Raw genomic sequence first — 21,636 nt, forward strand, 5'->3', positions numbered from 1 at the left:
TCCTTAAATATTACATCATCACGACAACACATCCAGTGTCAATCAGAAAAATGTGGCCTGGATCAGCATTGATCCCCAAGCTAAATTACTTCTCTAATGATCCAAAAACACAAATCAAAAATGAAAATCTCTGGACAACAATTTTTTTACAGAGGTATATTATAGGGCTGGGATTAACTTGCCAGCAACAAAATAACATGGATTCATAGTCTCCTTTCGTCTAATAGCTACTCCACTATACTGGGCTTGAGTCCCCTTATATAATTCTTAAGATCTCATTCGACATCTGTGATGTAATGAATCAGATGCAAATAAATGAGTACCAATGTGCTTTGAAAACACCTTCCTGTTTTTTGTGAGTGCGTTTTAATAGCAAATTTGCTCATACCACTCAGCATGCAAATTGCACTTAATGCATGAAACATAAGTAAATGGCCCACCTGGTTGTTATTTAGCAAGTCCCCATTCTACAGCTGGAATAATGACCTAGGGCTAGATGTACGGCCATAGCATTTTGTGACTCACAAATTGCGATGAATTGCGAGTTGCAATTTGTGAGTTGCAAAATGCTATATCCGACAGTGTCCAAGACACTGTGTGCGTTTCCCAAATGGGGTTGCAAATTGCATGCCTCAGAAATATTAATGAGGCTGTCGCAATTTGCGACCCCATTAAGAATGACTAGCACTCCTGGGAATGGTGGCCTGCTGGGGTCAGCAGACCACCATGTCTGGGACTGCTTTTAAATAAAGCATCTTTTTTTTCAAATGCAGCCTGATGCATGTAAAACTTAAAAATAAAAATTACCTGTTTCAATTTTTAAGGACAGGCAGTGGTGCCCTTCGAAAATATTTGTGCATACATTCACAAAGGGGAAGGGGTCCCCTGGGGACAACTTACTGTTTGCAAGTGATTTGCCACCCTTCTGAGAAGGGTGGTAAACTGCAAGTGTTTTGCGACCGCAATTGCAGTCTCAAAACATTCATACATTGGTTTTGGAGTCGTTATTAGGAAGGGAAGCCCTTGGAACGCCCCTTCCTAATAGTGAGTCGCTAACCCTATTTTGCGAGTCGCAAATTGTTTGCGACTCATAAAATAGGGTTGGGACATGGCCCACATGTTTTTTGCAGTCACAAACTGGCCTAAAACCCCTTTCCAACTGCAAAAAACTGTGATAAGTCTGGCCCCTAATCATTAAGTGGGCCTAAAAGTCTATTACCACCAGAAAACATCCAATTTTTAGCACGTTCATCAACTACACAACTTAAGTCGGTTTCTGTGAAATCTTTGATAGCTCCATCATCTTCATTAATGGCTGGTACAGACGCTACTTGTGTTCAAGCTAGTTTTCAATCTCAGTCCTCTGTGTTGGAAGTGATATATTTTTTTTAACAACGGATCCTCTGTGTGCCTTGTTCTGTGATGTGCTCAAATGTCATCTTCAATAGCTCTGTCAAAATTACATTTGTGACTGTAAAAGTAGCATGATATAAATAAAGTCCTTAATTTAGATGTGCCCATTATGTTTTCCCTTAACTTGTAAATTTAATAGTCATTTGTTCCAACACCTACAGCTCAGTTTGTTCAGCGTCCTTTTGTTAATGGAAGAAGCACCGAAGAAAGAGTCAGCTAATATTAATTTTAATATAAACTATTTTACCATTAAATGACCAAGAAATGATCCTCTAAATCCAGCCTATACCCTGTTTTATTCTGTCTTAGAATTAATATAACAGTCGTCGTGTGGGACTCATTTATAAGTGGTACCATCTGCAATAGTGATTATATGTACCCTAACAAGGGGTCAAAACTTCAACAGACCCTCCCTCTTGTATATTACATGTGATTTGACTTCAAGAGTTCTCTGTAAAAATAATGACAATTGGAACACTGCATTGTCTTCTCTATGATCACTTATTTTCTGATTGTTACACTTGATTGGAGTCAAAATATTACAAAATGCACACCTTATCAGTCCTGTGTTTTGTCTTATTGTAATTAATGTTGATTTGATAAATATATATGAGTAACTCTGAGTTGCTTCTAAGAGTCATAAGAAGGTACAACTGTTGAAATAGTCTCAGGAAACAATTGTTATTTTAACACATAAATGAGTCCCATGGGACAATTGTCACATTAATACATACCTACCCTGATCCACGTGAAGAGATAGTGTTGTCTCTGAGGCAATTTTGAAGGAGAATGTATCTTTGAAGCCGCATATGATTCAACTAATAATAAGTTAAACTTCACAGAGGAGAAATGGGTTCAGGAGCTGACCATCATGAGTTTATGCCACCCTTACTATAAAAGGTGAGGAAATAAACGTTGCATTGAAGTAAATGAGATACCCTATGTTGTGGTTAAAAATATTGAGGCTAGTATACCAAAATGTAGATGTGCAAGGATCTTCTGTAGTTTATACTCAAAATGAGATGATCTCATTCAGAAAATGTAAGCGGTCAGCTCGCAGGGAGTGAAAACAATATGCAGATGGGAAAACTTTTCTGCCAATCACATCGCAATGTTATCTAAGAAGGTTAACAAACCTAATGCCATTTACTAATTTATAAAATAAAAATGCAGTAGAAAACACATGCAAAATCGACTATATTGCACATTAGATAAAATATGCTTAGAATATTTTTTCACCTATTGTGATAAAAAAAATAATGAAAAAAACTTTCTCCCAGAATACCCACTCAAATAAAGTTTTGGGAAGAGTTCACAACTTTGCAAAAATGAATTTTGCACAATTCTGCAACCCGAAACAACTGAGGGCACACTTTGTGCATTAGCCTGCTTTTAAAAGGAATTAACCACCACAGGGGCAGCCCTAACCACCTGAACCAGGGGCAATTAGTATTTTATCCTAACAATGGTTCACAGCGTACACAAAATTATCATAGCACACACATATTTTTTGAATCACAAATACTTAAATCAGCAACACTGGACACCTAAGATGAAAAAAGGGGAGAAAAGAAAATATAAAGAAGAAAAATGATAATAGAAAATGTGGCCCTTATATAGGAAACAAATTGATTTATAGGAACATATAAAACATTCTTTATTTAATAAAAAAGTAGTATCGTGATCCTCACACATATCAGCTGGTACATATAACAATTAATAGACATACACGACGAGACAAGTGGCATACAAAAAGAGTTTACATAAAAGTCGGAGTTACAAAACAACACTGAAACTATGTGTATGCTGTGACCCATTGCTTTTAAAAGGAGGCATGTGCCCCAAAGATGATATTATTTTTTTTAATCCCCTTTTGTGCTATTTACTTTGTTTGGATGCGTATGCAAAAGATGAATTGTAGTTGTGTGTGCGTCAGCGGGGCTTGAGTTTGAAGATTAGAGAGGTCAGGTAAGGAGATTTTTCGCAGCTGAATGGTATGGGATGTTTGTGGGAGTAGGAGGAAGTAGGGTTATCAGATGCAGTTATTAAAGGATGCCAAGTGAGAAGAGGAAAACCCAGTGTGGGCAGCAGCCCAGGGCCCTGTAGTCAGCCCTCCAACTTGGGGCCCGGCACCAGTGCAACAGTCAGACTACGGCATGAAAGGTGACACCGTGCAAAGTGTACCACCTTAGGAGGCCCCTCTCCCTGGCCTCACTGGTATGCTGAAGCAAGTGGAACCCGAGGGGAGGGCCATTCCCAGTTGCAAAAGACACATTCCTCATGTTTGTCCAGCAATTAGGCCTCCACCCCCCCCCCCCACCCATGCAGAGGCACAGAGAGATGGCAACCCTCACACATTCAGCCCTTGATGAGCTGTTAAGAGGTGCTTGTAGGTGACTGAGAGGGAGGGGCTGCAGCTTCAGGAGCAGGGGCATCTATTCACATGCAAACAGCCCTGAATAAAGCCCTGAATGCGTCATGTCTATGCAATTTAGAGGGGCCTCACACAGTCCCTTTCTTCCCTGGGCCCCAAAAATCGTAGAACAGACCCTGAAGGGAACAGTAAGTATCTACAATGTAAGAGGCATATTCTCAAGCATCTATCTCCGAGTTATCTGCACTTTATCGCAGCCAAAATCGTGATAAAATTTATCGCCCCATTCACAAGCTACTTATCGATAACTTTTCCATATACATTTTGCACAATTGTAATGCATTTTCTAAATATTTTAATTGTCAGTTCAAAATGCAAACGGCATCAAACTCTCTGAATAAGAGAAGAGAGTTTATTCACTTGAAAATGTGTTCACTTTGTGGCTTCTAAGAGAACATATTGTTGACTTCTCCTACAGCCTGTTGTATTGGCAGGAACATCGCTGAAAATCTAATTGTCCATGAAAGAGAAAGGATTTCGCTCCAAGCGCACTATGGGGCATATCAACAACAACCGGCGATAAGCATCGCTGAGCGCACTTAGCGCTCGGATAATTATCGCCGGCTAGCGCCGATTTTTATCGCTGAGATAGCGTGCTATTAGCAACGCTTATCTCATCAGCGATAAAAATCCTAGCGCTAACTGGCTAACGTGAGATTATCGCTGGAAACCCAGCGATAATCTCACGTTAGCTAGTTGTTAGGGACTCACAAACTTAGCCATGATATCCACCTTCCATAGGATATCATGGCTAAGTCAGTCCTGAAGCGGGTGTTAGGAAAGTAGCGATAACAGGTGTTATCGCTACTTTTCCTGGCGCTATGCTTCATAGCGTGGGGCTTGATGATAGGAGAAATGTCGCTTAGCGACATTTCTCCTATCATGTCAGGTCAGGAACGCCCACTTTGCATCTCATTAGAGATGCAAAGCTGGGCGTTAGAATTCCCCACACTAAAGCAAGGTTTCACGCGTTAGCGTGGCCTTGCTAATATAGCGATAAAATTATCGCCGCTTTTCGGCCGAAAACGGCCGCTAAAGCGGTGATAATTTTTTATCTTCTCGTTGTAAATATGCCCCTATATTTTGTTACAGCGCTTTACCTAAAGCTAAGGTTTAGCGTGTGACACCGAGGCACAAATGGCAGTGGAGATAGGCTTTCCCTCAGAAGAACACTTTCAGCCAAAGTTTGACATGCCCACAGTGCCAGGAATGTTTTACCTTGCATAGGACTAACACCCTTGCTACTATATGCAAAACGGTATACCAGGGAGGGCACAATGTAAACAGCCATGGATTTCACACATAGCTAAACAACTAAACTACCATGACCTGGTTGTGTGTGAGAGCCTACTACAGATAAAACGTGGCAAATGTAACCGGTAAAAAGAATATCGTGTGATATACCAGGCATAATGTGTAAATAGGCAAACATTTTACACCACTTACCCTGTGCCGGTGTTGAATGTTTACCAATGTGTAAGCCACGGCGCACCTCGAGTACATGTTCCACCTAAGACTCCCCGGCCTGGCCAGTGCGCTATAGTGCAATGCTCAGCATTGTGCTAACCTGCATTTCTTTGTGCGAGCATCACCCATGACGTCATTGGCGCCCAACTCTCTAGCTTTGATGCTGCACCATGTTTTTTCATACGTGCAATGCATTTTTGAAACTTTTCACACAGTGCTCTGTTGCATGGGTTAGTAAATGTGGCCTCTTTGTTGTGATTAGAAAGTGAACCAATGTGCATGTTGCCTGTAACCTAACCTAATTTCGGATCTTTCAAAAACACATATATATATTTCATGTGGCTTTATAGCTTTGGCCAGAGTAGGTTGTGAATGAAACATTCCTGTAGTTCAGTTAATAGCTTGAGGTTTCTGCAGATATAAAGACAGGGTAAGGGGCCAATCAGGAGAAGGTTGTGCGGCTCTCCTGAGAGCCCGCCCTCCCTCCCGCCCTCTCGCGTCCACGGTTCCGCAGTATGGATCAGCGTTGCCGTCTGTTGTTAAGGCATTTCACAAGACAAGAGTATTGGTTGTACATAACAAAGCAGACAGTTTCCTGTAATCGTTTACAACATCATCTGAGCTGGATCGTGGCAGTGGCTGATCAATAGAGAAGTATTTAAATATGTTAGGGCCTAAATCTGATATTCAACATGTTTAAATGCATAAACAGATCAATGGGAGTGGATTGATCGCCATTGATATTTGGCAGTTTTCAAATACAATTAAACCACTTTCGGAGCACTGAAAGCACTTGAAATAAACAATTGAGCACTATTTATAATTTAAAGAGCAGTCCAAAAACCTCATAGATCAAGTGCTTGCTTCAATAGTGTCGATGTCAAGGGAAAAGTTTCAATCCATACCCTGCGTATGAAGAGTAAACTGAATTTCGATGTATTCTTTGGCCCTTGTTGCTCTTTGAAATGTTTTAGCTTGGTATGATGATAGGGTATGATTAAATATTTACCAGTGTACGTGTTTGTGAAATAAAATTCTACTGAGTGGAAAATCTACAAGCTGCTACTTGACAAAGCCGTGAGTGTTGAGAATGTCGAAGTGGATGGCAAAAGTTCCTTCTACAAAATGTAACATATTTTGGGGGAGAGATTGCAACAAATGGTTGAAGCGTTAACAATGAATTTGTCTTGATTCAGGTTTTATTTATGAGACCTGGAATCTTGTTTCTTCTTATCCTGTCATGAAATGCGAAATATAATATTTCAGAAAAACAATAAAAATATATTTTTTAAACAATTTATCATAATTTAACTTTATAGTAGCTTAGTATGTATCTTTCAGTCTCTTAAACTTTTACAACACACTAACACCCACTGTATAATTTCATCAGTCATGACATATGAGATGTTATCAGTGATGTCACTGACCATGTCATGAGTGGTGCAATATGTCAGATCATAAGCAGTGCATTGTGGAGGCGAAAGTTATAGTTAGCTCATTTAAATATAACTGCTGAATTTGTAAGAGTGAAAACTGAGCCTTACTATACCACCTCTGTACCTTTTTACATATACTAATGAGACGATCCTCATTTAAACTGTTGTTAACTTGTGGAACATATCACTAATATTCACTGCCTTGTAAAGTAAAGTGTAGATTATATCATCATACATGCATCCAAAGGTCGAGGCCATGCATCGAAGCAAATTTGTCAGAGACCCATCCTAACTGTATGTTGTGGATGGATGTTTAGAGGCCCCAAGGGAAAGGAGACAGAACCCTCAGGTAGATAAATGGTTTGTCATTTTTGTGATACTGAGGAACAGTGTCCCCACATCGCCCGGCCAGTGCGGAATAAATGATCTGCCAAAGAGGGGATAATGGAAAAGACAGAACTACTGCTGTCAATCCCGTGGTCTGAGACCTGTACTGTGTTGATCCCCAAGTGGGACGCTATGGATTTTATAATGGAAACAGTCCACATGGACAGGGCAGAGAGTAAATGCCAAGTGGCTTTGATAGCAAGGTGGCAATCTTAGTAAAAATTGCCCTATGGAGGAAGCAAAAGCTCAATTGGAGGCATGGCATGACAGTTATGTACATAGACAAATCAGGAAGAATAGGGTACATGCACCATATAACATCAACACACACATAATTAAAGCATACCCAACCACAACATATTAAAAACCATTATGTGTTATTTAAAATAAAAGAAGTTAAAACGTCTTATCTCTTAGGCATGAATACCAGATGGATGAATTCTTGTAGAAAAGGGTGGGTAACCCGTGTAGATATCCCAAACCAATGGTGAATCCTTTCCTTTCCTCCTGGGATAAAATACAAAGATAATGAATTAAAAACACAATGAACATGTTACGCTGTAGATTTGGTAACACGAAGAGATGTGTATTTCAGAATGAGGAAAGACTGAAAATAAGATGGAAAACAGGATTGGAATGTATGTATGCACAAGTGAGGAAATGGAAATACTAAGGTGTTGAAAACTGCACTAATGACAAAATAAATATCATTCCTCATGGAGGTGAATTCTAAGTTCCTCATCAAGATTATGGCCCCCTGGGCTTTTGGTCTCCAAGTCCAATATGTATCTAGATTCCCTTTTGCGTACTTTGAGAACTCTATTGCCCCCTTTGAAATCAGAATGCACTTGTTCAATTGCAAAATATCTGAGAAGAGAATTGTTGGATAGGTGGTAGACCTGAAATTGTGTTGCCATAGGGTAGTTTACATCCATGTTGTTGATCACATGCATATATTCCCGCAGTCTCTTTTATACCATTAAGGTCATACTGCCAACATATCTCAAGTTGCATGGACATTCAAGAACATAAGTCACAAAGATAGCGCTGCAGGTGAGAAATGTTGTCATGTTTCTATTGTTCATAGGGGTTGCGTATTCTTTTTTCATGTATCTGTTACAGCAGGCGTTGCAGTGGCCGCATGGAAAAAAAGCCTTACAGGTTTTGCTCTTTGGATTGTTGTGTGAGGGTCATATCCCAATGTACCAGAATGTCTCTCAGGCTGTGACCCTTTCTCTATGTGACCCTAGGTCTTTCTTGTAAGGCATGTCCAGTGATAGGATCACTGGTGAGAATGTCCCAGTTTTTAGTGAGGACTTTATGTATCCCTTGTGAGTTGGCATTGAATGTAAGTATGACCCTGGTGTCACTGGAGCTGGTTTCAGATTCAGTGGAGGTATAGTTTGTTGAGAACCCAGGTGGGGTAGCCTCGTTCCCTGAATCTAGTGATCATGTTTGTTTTCTCTGTATGATAGGTCTACTTGGTGTTACAGTTTCTCTTTGCTCTCAGAAGTTTGCCATATGGAATATGGCATGCCCCGTTTGAGATTGTCTGGGTGGCTGCTGACAGCATGGAGAAGGATGTTCCCTGCAGTAGATTTACGAAAATGTTTGGTGTCAATGGTTTTGTCAACTATCTCAACTTTCACATCAAGGAAGTCAATGGTTTTCTTACTCACATTGTGTGAGAGTTTCAGATTGAAGTTGTAGGTGTTAAGCTTGCAATAAATGTTTCAGCACTGGCCTCACTACCCCTCCAGATTATAAATAGGTCATCATATTAGCGTAGACTATCTCAGACAATCTTACATGTATTCATAGACCTACTCAGACACACATGCACCCAGTCACAGAGCTATTCAGAGACTCATGCGCCCACTCACAGCCCCACAGCCCCACTGAGAGGCTCACACATGCAGTCAGACTCTCACATACCCACTCACAGACTCAGTCAGACACTCATGCACCCATTCACAAACACACTGAGGCACTCTCACACCAACTCAGAGACCCACTCAGACACTCTTACATGCATTCATAGATCAACTCAGACACACATGCACCCAGTTGCACACCCACTCATTGACATATATACCCTCTCACAGACCCACTGAGACTCATGCACCCAATCACTGAACCAGTCAGAGATTGATACACCCCCTCACAGTCCTACTTAGAGACCCATGCACTCACTCACAGACCCACTCAGAGACTCATGCAGGTACTCATAGACCCACTCAGGGACTCACACACCCACAGAGAGACTCACACACCCACTTAAAGACCTACTCAGACCCTCATGTATCCACTCAAAGACGCACTCAGAGACTCACGCACCCACTCACAGACCCACTCAGATAATCATGCAACCACCCATGAATGGGTGCATGTTAGAGAGTAATGTCATGAAAAAATTAGAGGGCATATTATCAAGGGCCGGTGCTAAAATTATCGCCGCTTTGCTAAAGCGGCGATAATGGGATTGATAACATGTCCTTAAGAATTCCCATAGAAGCCCATGTTCTGGTGTGAACATGGGCTTCTATTTGAATTCTCCAGGGCATATTATCAAGCCCATTATCGGCGCTTTAGCGGCAGTGTTCTGCTGCTAAAGCGGCAATAATTTTAACGCCGGACCTTGATCGTATGCCCCTAGGTTCCATTCAGGCCCTGGTGCACATTTTACAGAAATTGAACATCAATGTGAAACACTTAAAGACATAAACATAGCAGGTGCTCCAGTGGAAGCCCAACTTCAGTAACGCACAAACAATTTTAACATCTTGGGCTTGGCGAAAGCAAAGCAACTGTGTTTCTTCTCAGAATCCATGTTGAAAAACAATCTGAAATCCCTAATGGAGGTGACTGCATCATTGATCTATTGGAGAACAATCTGATCTGGGGTGACTGAGTGATTTATTTTCTCATTGTCTCCTATTGAGAGCAAAGCCCATAATTCTCCCTTTTAAATACCCTAGGTATGCAAGTGCCCAAAATGCAAAACACCACCTCACACATCTTCTCACACAGGCACTCACACACTCACTCACAGACCCCCACAGGCACTCACAGAGTCACCAGAGCCCTCACACTCCCACCAGACATTCACACAAGCATGTACAGACACACTCACCGACCCCCACTCAGACACACAGAGGTAGTCACACACCCACTCAGAGACCCACACAGGCACTTACACACCCACTCACAGATCCACACAGGCACTCATGGACCCACTCACAGAGCCACACAGGCACTCAGGCACCCATTCAGACCCTTACAAAGGTGCTCACAGACCCACACCAAAACATGACATGTTACAGTTAGGATTATATATATATATATTTATATGACATTACTGATGACATCATCCACAGAACCACTCACACACCCACTCACACCCCTATACAACCTTTCCTACATCCACTCACACACCCACGCAATCAGTCATTGACCTGTAGATGAATTCACACAAACACTCACTCATCTGTAGAGCAACTCACACACACCACTGACCTACTCATCCAGGTCCACACACAACCACTCACTCATTCACTCACAGAATGACTTGCATACCCATTCATACAAGCATTACCACATCTGCTCACTCACCGATTCAGCCATTCACAGAGACACTCACTCTCCAATACAGCCACTCACACACCAACTCTCTTAATCAAACAATCACCCACACAGCCACTCACTCACCCATACAGTCACTCACCCAGCCACTGAGTCACCAATACAACTACGCACATACCCACTCGCCCACCCATACAGCCACTTGCTTACTCATACAACCACTAACACTCAGTTACAAACCCATAGAGCAACACACAACCCCACTCACACCCTCACACAATCACTCATACACCCACTCAGATACCCATACAACAACTCAGACACCCACTCACAAATGAATGCACACAGCCACTGACATAATACATCTTAGAAGTAGTGTCACTCATTAGTAGTAGACAAAGTGTAATAATCTAACTTTGTAGTAGCTTAGTATATATCTTTAAGTCTCTGAAACATTTTCAAAACATTAAAACTCACTGTATGATTTAATCAGTGATGCCATTTGAGATGTCATCAGTGATGTCACGGATCATGTCATGAGTAATGTAATATGTGAGGTCATAAGCAGAAGATGAATATCCTCTCCAAGGTGTTATATTTATTTCATTCTATTTCATTGTTGATAGGGAAGAGTGGCTAACAAAGCTAGATTCACTATGTTTTAGAGTCTTGTGGGTCTAGCAAGAGCCAAGGAGAGCAGCTAAAAACATGACCCTGCAAACGCTTTTAAGAAGGCTATCAGCTCCTAATTTTACCATGTATTATTGGTCCTAAGTTTTTCAAAATATGACAATCTTAATTACCAGGGCATCTCAAGAAGTAGATCTGACTGAGACCCCAACAATTTATGAAATTGTCCTAGGATTGGAAGCTGAAAGATGTTTAAGAATATTGGACAAAGTTATCAGAAAAAAACAAAATCTAAAGTGCTAAATGTAATATTCAACATATGGGTTCAGGTCAAGCAATGTTTAGAGCTGGGCAAAATTAATTTTTATACACCTACATCTGCCTCAGTTTTAGTGCCTTCCATTTTTCAAGGAGCAGCGATGGAAGAATGGAGGCAGAAGGGTTTTACCATAATAGGTTATTTTTATGATGATGCCCAACTCTATTCATTTACTGAATTGCAGGAATCTTTTGATCCACGGAGGACAGACCTTTAAAGTATTTACAAGTCCGAGATTTTCTTTTTTTAAAAGTAAGAGATGTAGAATTCATGATCAAGGTTCCTTTAATTGAGGCTATTCGACAAAGACAGAGAATCATCCCCATATATGAATTATTGTTGCAAACACAGAAGGATGATTTAGAGGTGCAGAATGATAAATGAAATCTGAGGTTGGGACTTGAAGGTTGATGTATCCAAGTGTCTTCAGCTTTGTCAGATAAGATAAGTTCGACAGTGAGTTTGAAGACCCAGCATTTTAAGAGGGTTTTTAATCTTTATTATACCCCGGCAATTGTTTTTAAATTGGGGGGTGTGGCTCCAATGGCAAATGCAAATGATGCAGCACAAAACAGTCAGACATTACACATATGTTCTATGTATGCTCAAAAGTAACACACTTGATGCAAGGGATAGGACTGATTTTTCTGTACTATTATCAAGGAACCAATTGTTGTCACCCCGTTAATGACGGTGCTAGGTGTGACGGGACGTAGTGAGGGTGAAAATAAATCAGTGAGAAAGCTATATCGAATATTTATGGCCATGGCTGTTGCACAGCTCTGTTGCACAACTCTGTATACCCTCAGACAGACTGAAAAGAGACACTCCCACCTTTAATAATGACATCTAGATTTAAGGGTCCTAGAAAACAATGGCGGGGGGGTAAGGATCTGTTCCTTTGTAATGGAATTGTTGGGAGGTTACGATGGTCAGGATCTGAGGGGGTCAACCTAAAATTGAAATTCTGGATGTTTAGATTGCTGCTTTTATGAACATATATGCATGTTGATTAAGATGTTCTGAATTTATATAGGTATGATCCATGTACATGCACTATGGTTGGAAGTATTCTAAGTGAGATGGATATATCAGGGAATATATTTTTAAATATCTTATTCTATTTATCTACAATTATAAGATGAATTGTCTTTTCTGATTTCTGATTGCTGGGTATTGTTTCTATGGGTTCTTAATCTACAGTAAAGTATGGTGGTAGTAATAAAAATGCATTTATACTTTAAATACACTATGAGTATCTATTTCTTTAGGATAACGATTGAACACTTGAATTTGAAGTAATTGATTTAACTCTTGATTCAGGTTTTATTAATGAGAACTGGAATTTTGTTTCTTCTTATCCTGTCTTGAAATGAGAAATATAATGTTTCAGAAAATCACAAAAATATTTTTTTTTAAAACAATGTATTGTAATTTAATTTTTGTAGTAGCTTACTATCTATCTTTAAGTCTCTGAAACTTTTACAAAACACTCACTGTAAGATGATGACATATGAGATGTTATCAGTGATGTCATGAACCATATCATGAGTGATGTAATATGTCAGGTCATAAGCAGTGCATTGTGGGGCATGAGTTATAGTTAGGTCAAGTAACTATAACTACTGAATTTCACTGATTTTGCACAAGTGAAATCTGAGCCTAACTATAACATCCCTGTAGCCTTTCGTTTTTTTTCTGTGAATATATATGTATACAGTTACCAAGCCGTAATTGGCGAAATGCGTTGGTAGAAAACTTTCGTTTTTGCATTAAATAACAATTAAACATCCCGGAGTGTCCTGTGCTGTTATTTCTTGAAGGAGAAATTTCGCTGCTCAAAGTTATGTGGGTAACCGGTACCTGCGCAGGGCCCCCGCATGTTTGAAGCCCTGAACTACCGGAAAAGTGTGATATATATATATATATTCACTGAAAAAACCATAGGTTTCAGGGGTGTTATAGTTAGCTGGACTTTTCACTTGTACAAAACCATTGAAATTCCCCCGTTATAGTTAGTTCAGCTAACTATAACTCGCGCGCCCGCAATGCACTGCTGATGACGTCACATATTACATCACTCTTGACATGGTCAGTGACATCACTCATGACATCACTGATGACATCTCAAATGACATCACTGATGACATCACTGATGACATCATCCAGTGAATGTGTGTTTTTCTGAAAATTAAATATGTTTTATATATGTATATCTCAAGGTCGATGGAAGAATAAATGGGTATATAAGTGTCAAAATGGATGATTTGTTTTTGAAAAATTGATTGTGTAACTGACTGATTAAGTGTATCATAGTGAATACATGGCTTAGTGAGTAATGTTTAAATATGTAAATATCTGTATCAGTCTCTCACTTTGTGTATAAGTGGCTGCATGGGTTGGTGAGTAGCTACATGGGTGTCTATATAGGTTATTAGTTGTTTTTTGAGTATCAGTCTGAGTGTCTGCATGGTTCGGTGGGGGGTATTACGTAATGCATAGGTGCATGAATGAGTGACTCACTGTTTGTATGGGTTGAACACAGCATGTGTGCAGGACTGTATGGGTGGATGAGTGTGTGTATGGGTGTGTTAGTGAGTGAATGACTGTCTCAATAGTGTCTTTATGAGTAACTACATATGTTTTAAACTAGTATATGTGACTATTGGTGTATATATGTGAGTATATGTGAGAGTGAGAGATTGAAAGAGTTCCTGTATGAATAAGTATGTGTTTCTATAAGTGATTTTTTAAAAGACTAAGTATGTGTAAGTTTCCGTAGAAGTAAGTATGGTGGTGTGTGTATAACTGTATATGCAAGTAAATGTATGTTTGATTCTTTATTAGCATGAGTGACTATGTGTGTGAGTAACTCTATGGATGAGTGGCATTGTGTAACAGGATGTATAGGTGTATGAGTACATATGATGAGTGAGTACATGTATGAGTGACTGTATAGGACTGTTGGTGAATGAGTGGATGTGTATGTGGATCTTAGAATTACTGAAGAGGTTGTTGTAACTAGTATTGGTATGTCCATTGTTTTGGAAATTTTAGTCTCTATTTTTGAATGTGTGTATCAAAGGTTATATTAGGGTGAGAGGAGGTCTGCCACTCTATCACAAGGATGATGTCATCAGTGATGTCATTTGAGATGTCATCAGTGATGTCATGAGTGATGTCACTGACCATGTCATGAGTGATGTAATATGTGAGGTCATCAGCAGTGCATTGCGGGCGCGCGAGTTATAGTTAGCTGAACTAACTATAACGGGGGAATTTCAATGGTTTTGTACAAGTGAAAAGTCCAGCTAACTATAACACCCCTGAAACCTATGGTTTTTTCAGTGAATTTCTGAGGTTTTTTAAATGCTAATTCCTAACTATAACGTGCCTGAAACCTATGTTTTTTTCTGTGAATTTCAAAGGTTTTTTAAATGCTAATTTCTAACTATGCCTACAGAGATAGGACATGTGAAGAAAGAAGAAAAAATGCACAGAAAGAAACAAAAGAAGTGCAGAAAGAAGCAACAGAAGTCCTCAAATACGAAGATAAGTGCAGGAAGAAGGATAACGTGCAGAAAGAACAAAAAGAAGAGCAGAAAGAAGCCTTGTTGCAAAATCATCCTGTACCCTCAACTTTTTCAGACGGATACTGGTGGTAACTGAGTCTGACTAACCAGTCCTAGAGCCAGTGCTATGTTAAAAGACACTTAGAATACAGTGAAAACACCTACATACACTAGGGAACATTATGCGTTGGGGTCCCCCTGTGATTAGCATGACCTCCTCTGTAAGCCCCTAGTATATAATAGGGCATGGGGATTAAAACTACCTCTTAAAACAGGCCACAGGGCGTTTTTGCACACGTTAACTCAGGCCCCGTCCCCTCCATTCACCACTGTGTAAACACGCCCTGTGTCCATTTTTAGTTGGGAGATTAAGTTCATTTGAATCCTGAGGGTCCCTAGGGTCCAACTAGCCCACTAGGTACCTCCAGTAAGTGCCACAGAGCTGCGTTGCAGAGAGGTGTAAAAAGTGGCACGGCCTGGACCACCTCTCTGCAATGCAGCTCAGTGGCGCTTACTGGAAGCACTTGGTGGGCTAGTTAGCCCCCAGGGGCCCTCAGTATTGAAGGGAAATTATATCCCCAATTTAAAATGTGCCATAGTGCGTGTTTGCACACGTCACCTCAGGCCCCGTCCCCTCCCTTCACCACTGTGTAAACGCGCCCTGTGGCTGTTCTAAGTTGAGAGATTAAGTCCCCTTGAATCCTAAGGGTCCCTAGGGTCAAACTAGACCAATAGGTACCTCCAGTAAGCGCCACAGAGCTGCGTTGCAGAGAGGTGTAAAAAGGGGCTTGGCCTCAGAACACCTGGCTGCAGCGCAGCTCCCTGGCGCATACTGGAGATGCCTGTTGGGGGCGCGTTTGCAGAGTGCTGCACGGAGGGGGCATGGCCTCCGGCACGATGCCAGTCTTTTATTTATTTTAGTTTTTTAAGAAGGGGGGCTGTTTGTTTCCCCTTCTTATTCTAATGTATTGGCCCTGATGACCCCATCCCCCAGGGCCAGTCTCCTAATTATATTTTTTTGACCCCAATCCCCAGGGCCGGCCACTGTTTTTTATTATTTTTAAAAAATATATATTCATAGACACACCTAGGACATGCTGGACAAACCGTACGTACCTATCACCATGACGATTTGCGTGATATTCATTAAAAGGCGACTATGCATGCAATGAATCCACGTGGAATGTATTTACACCACTAGTGAAGCTCTGACATGTCTGATGCCCTACCGTGCCTAATCCTGGTAGACACCCTTGTCGTTTATTTATACAAACATGGGTAGCTATTGACGGGCACATTTAATACACATGCACACCAAGCCATTCTAAGGGGATTCGACAAAAATTCGACCAAAACTATGCAAGAAACCCCCCTCACGGTTAATAAAACACACATCCACTGCCGGATGTGTAATACTTTTTATTTTACTCTCTGGAAAGGGGACGAACATCACTTGAGAGTCACAGCGTGCTCCTGACAGAGCCCAATGCTGTGTTACACCCACCATTGCCTGCCGAGTGCCACACACCTCTGTGTTGTATTCCACTAGCTAGTGCATATGCTATGACACTCTCTAGCCCATGTGCACTGTAACACCACCCCGTGAATATGTCATGCCACACTTGTCTTCGCACGGGTTATATTGCCCCATCTAACGTGCCTTTCTCGATGCATATGTTATAACGCACAGTGCTATGCCATACATATTACAATCTGGGATCCATATCTTTGTCACAGTGCATATGCAACGTTACACTCCCCAGCACATATTTTATATTACAACTTTAGAGACTAGTTAGGTTACACAACACTGCCCTGTGCATATTACACTCCAAGGCGCATATCGCATAGCACGCGCTAGTGCCTGTGCTATCTCGCGCTCTCCAATGAATCTGTCATTGCGCACAATGTATTGCATATTATATTTCACGCCCGGTTCATCTTATATCACACTTTTTGGTGCATAGTTTATACCATACACTATATCTAGTTTTCATTTTCAATCGTGCTCTCAGGACTATGTTCTATATAACACTGTGTTCACCTACCCTTTTCACGGGCATTACATTTTGCAATAGGGGGTGGAGGGTCAGGGGGTGTTTCTGCCAAGTGAGCCCGGAGTCACAGTCACAAACGTCCTCTTCTTCCTGAATAAAAGTGAGATTATGCTGCATACTTGTTCATATTTTAAGTAGTTCGCACAGACACAATGTTTTAAAAACAATAAAGTTCCTAATACCCGCCTTCTCTGAACAGTTAGCTTGCTGCCCCATCCCCTTCCTCCCTATCCTCTGTTGTGTGAATCCATGGACTAGCCTCCTCCCTCCTGCCATACATGGTCTGATGTGCTGCCACTGCCCTCAATTTAGTATGATGTACCAGTCCACTCCTCCTGCCCTCCATTGCCCAATTCTATGCCCCATCATTGACCTCCTGCTTAAACTCTGTGCTTAGCTTGCTGCCCCTATTCTCCTTCCCCTTGTCCTCTGATGTCTTTGTGCATGCCCCTGCTCCATCCTTTTTGCCCACCATGTTCCATGGACCTGCCACTCCTATCTACTCTGAGTGTTCTGTTGAGCTGCCACTCCCCTCCCACCTGCCTAGCATTGTCAGATGACTGTAACCTGTCCCTGCCACCTCCACCCTGCCTGTCCACATGCCATGCCTCTATCCCCTTCCTCCTGTCCTCCATGGTCCATTTTACTGCCACACCCTTCTGCCCTCCCTGGTCTGTTGTGCTGCAACTGCTCCTCCTGCCTGCCCCGCGCGGTCTGTTGTGAGGCCCCTTCCCCTGAACTCTCTTGTCTGTGCCTAGGTCCTGACCCTCCCTTCTATCCTCCATCGTCCTTTGTGCATGCCCCTCCACCCTCCTTCTTGCCCATCATAGCCATTGTGCTGCCACTAACCCTCCCACTTGCCATGCATGGTCTTCTGTGCTGCCATGGCCCCTCCCACCTTCCCTGTGTGGTCAGTTAGCTGCCCCTGACCCCCTCCCACCTTCCCTCCATGGTCTGTGTGTATGCCATCACAGTCTCACTGTTGCTCTTCATGGTGTGTCTTGCTTCTAGTGCCCATCCTGCCTGACCTCCATGGCTATCTTGCTGCTCCTGCCCTGCCCCCTTGCCCCCAGCCCTACTCCCTCCCTCCTGGCTTGTCTGTTCCATTGTAATGCCCCTGATCCGTCCCTCCTGCCCTTTATGGTCTGTTAAGCTGCAGCTTTCTCTCCTGTCTGTCCATTATGGTCAGCTAGCTACCATTGCCTCTTGCCCCTCTGTTCTCTGTTCTCCATGTGCATGGTCCTGTCCCCTCCCTCTTGCTTTCTATGGATTGTTGTGCTGCACTCCCGTCCTGCATGCCGTGTGTGGTGTATTGTGCTGCTGCAAACCCTGATGCCTGCCCTGCAGGGTCAGTTTGGTGCACCTCTCCATGTCCCTACTGTCCTCTGTTATCTAAGTCCATGTCCCTATCCCATTTCCTTCCATGATCCAATGTACCATACTTGCGAACATTTTGAACTTGGTAAGAGGGAGATTTTGAAAAAAAACTGGGGTATTGATTTTCCCCTTTGAGTTACATTGAAAAAGAGGATATTGTAGACAGGAGACAGATCAAATAAAGCCCATTTGAGCTTAAAAACATTGGACGTTTCCTGGCTGAATCGGGTCTGTTGGCATGTATGGTTGTACTACCATTGCCTCTTCCTTCTGCCCACAATGGTCTATTACATTGCCACAGCCTTGAAGGAGGGTAGATTTTGTATCACAGGGGGCCCCTGGCCCATTCTGTCCACACCTGAAGTATGAGACCCTTGTCCTTGCCCTGCCAGCTGCATTTGTAGGCCGTATTAAATTGACCAGCGGGTCCTGTGTTGCTATATAATTATCCTGAGACATCCTTACCACTCAGCCAGCATAAAACCCCTGTGTAGGCCCTTCTGTTCAATATGTAGGCCTCTTTGTTAAATTGACCATAGCTCTGCAATTTTAGTGTATAGCAGTCTGAAGGCAGGTCTGCGAGGCCTTCTGATCCAAACTAGTAGCCCCCACCCTACCCGAGTGCTCCGTGCTCGGTATCAAAGTTCAACATCCCCCTGAAGCTGTCGACATACAGTAGGCTGCATCCTGGACTGGTACTTGCTTCCTGGGCAGGTTTCCCGCTTTTAAGGAAGTGGCAACCGCAGAGCGTCAAGTTAGGAGAACTGAGGAGATTTTATACATGAATATATTGAATTCCCGTACAATACCCATTATTTTCTGCTTGCTCTATGGAACTTACGATAAGCGATTGGCCTGAGAGACTGACCTTTTCACCCAGTCCATTGTCAGCATTAAGTGGGTAAATGACGAAATGTCTGGTAAAATATGCAGACGAAGCTTTTGGGTAGCATACGTAGGTAGATGTAGCGTGCAAAGGAGCCCACAAAATGATATAAAAAGGGAGCACCCACAGATATCGACGGACTACCTCGCCGTCTGTATGTAGGTTAACAGGCAGTGCAGGTTTTCCCCAAGAGCTGGGAGCTCTTGTCTTCCTTTGCTTAAAATGTCTTGCTCTGCTTTGCTTGAAGTATCTTATTCTATTTTACCTATATGAAATGTCATGTTATGTTTAACCATTGTTCTCTTTACTTTTGCATTGAAAAGATTTTGTATTGTAATTGCAGGAATGCTTGCTCTAAGAGTAAACGTGAGTGTTCCTAGGTAACATTTTCCTTGGTGTAACTTGTTTCTCATGATGCATTTATAGATGTGTTTTCTCTCTCTCAGTACATTAATTGAGATACAGAGAATATTATGACAGCTGTATGATTATCTGGATTCTGTATTTTGTACTTTATGTCTCTATTCTGCGGTTTCTTTGAAGTTGCATCTTCTCATTAAACTGCCATTGTATTCTGCCTCCAATTCCATGTCTCATATGTCTGTTTTCTTCATTTTTGGAGCAAGCGTTCCTAGGCACCCCGGCTCAAATTAAGGTGCCCCTTTTGTCCCTGACTCACTCTCCTGCTCAGTTCTGTGGTGGCTCCCGGGGATCTGGGGACCGCCCCTAGCTTCCTTGACCCGTAATAGATCTTCCCTCCAACAGCCTCTCTTGCAAGTCCTGTATTGTTGGTTTGTTGCCCCTGCCCCCCTTTCCACTGCCCTCCATAGTCTGTTGTGCTTCCACGGCCCTTCCTGCCTGCTCAGTGTGGTTAAATTGTTGCCTTTGCACCCTCCTACCTGCCTTCAATTTTCAGAGTCCGTGCCCCTGGCCTCTGCCTCTCAACGGTATCCTAATGAACAACTAGATTGCTAACATTCTATATTTATTACAAAAGTGTGGAACGCCTGACATCATCTTGATGTAATCAAAACTGTAATACCTAGAGCATTTCCTTTAGAAATTACATATATGAGAGGGTCTTATTGGCATCAAAATTATGGTTAGTGCTCTAAAAGACTAAAATAAGGACATATTTTCTGAGTTTTCAAATAGCGACAAAGCACTTTTAAATTATTTGTTATCTTTATGTTTTTTTATCCAGTTGACCACTTGATTAAATGTTGCACTTAGGGGAGAGGATGTGGTGTTACTTCCAGAACTGCAGACTTTGCAACTGGGGAACCAGGTTGCAGTTTCTGCTTCAGCTCGACATTCTGTGATTCTGGTCAAATCACTTAGTCTCCCCATGTCTACAACCAAAATGAATTTGTTCTTGTGTGATGTAACCAATGCTCATGTAAAGCACTCCAATACCTGACAAGTCTGCACTATATAACACTGCAAAAACACAAAATAATAAGTGTTTTGCACACTTCTGTCATTGGGCTATATTTGGGCTACACCTGGGTGATTTTGGGCTACATTTGGGCTCTTTTGTCTCCGGTGGCCATCTTGGGAGATTTATTTGTTATGAAGTTTCCTAATTTCCTCATGTACTGCAGTCTCCTCAGTAGGAAATGCTTTCAGTTTTTTACTTTGATTCTATCATGAAGGTATTCAGATATGTCACACATTTGCCATAAATTCTGAATGTTAGCACTCTAGTTGCTCATTAGATCACTGTAGTAAAACTACTGCACCATGGAAGTCTGCTCCTGGTATTAAAAGTGCATGTTTCAGTCTGCATGTCAGAATTTTTTAATGAAATAGAAGAGGATTTGAGAAGTCACTTAAAATGTGCCCTCATTTTCTTTCTTCAGCATTAATCATAATTTCTATGGCAAAATGAACCTCCTCATTGTGTTCCTTTTTAAATTAAATGTTTTAAGTGTTACCAGTTTATTCCAATCAAGATGGCTTCAGGTGTGCCATACTTTTGTCATAATGAAGACAGTAAGCGCTCTAGTTGTTTTTAAGAACATTCTGGGACATTCTGTCATTGGGCTATACTTGGGCTACATCTGGGTGATATTT

This window comes from Triturus cristatus, chromosome 3_1, assembly GCF_964204655.1.
Source record: "Triturus cristatus chromosome 3_1, aTriCri1.1, whole genome shotgun sequence".
Lineage (NCBI taxonomy): Eukaryota > Metazoa > Chordata > Amphibia > Caudata > Salamandridae > Triturus > Triturus cristatus.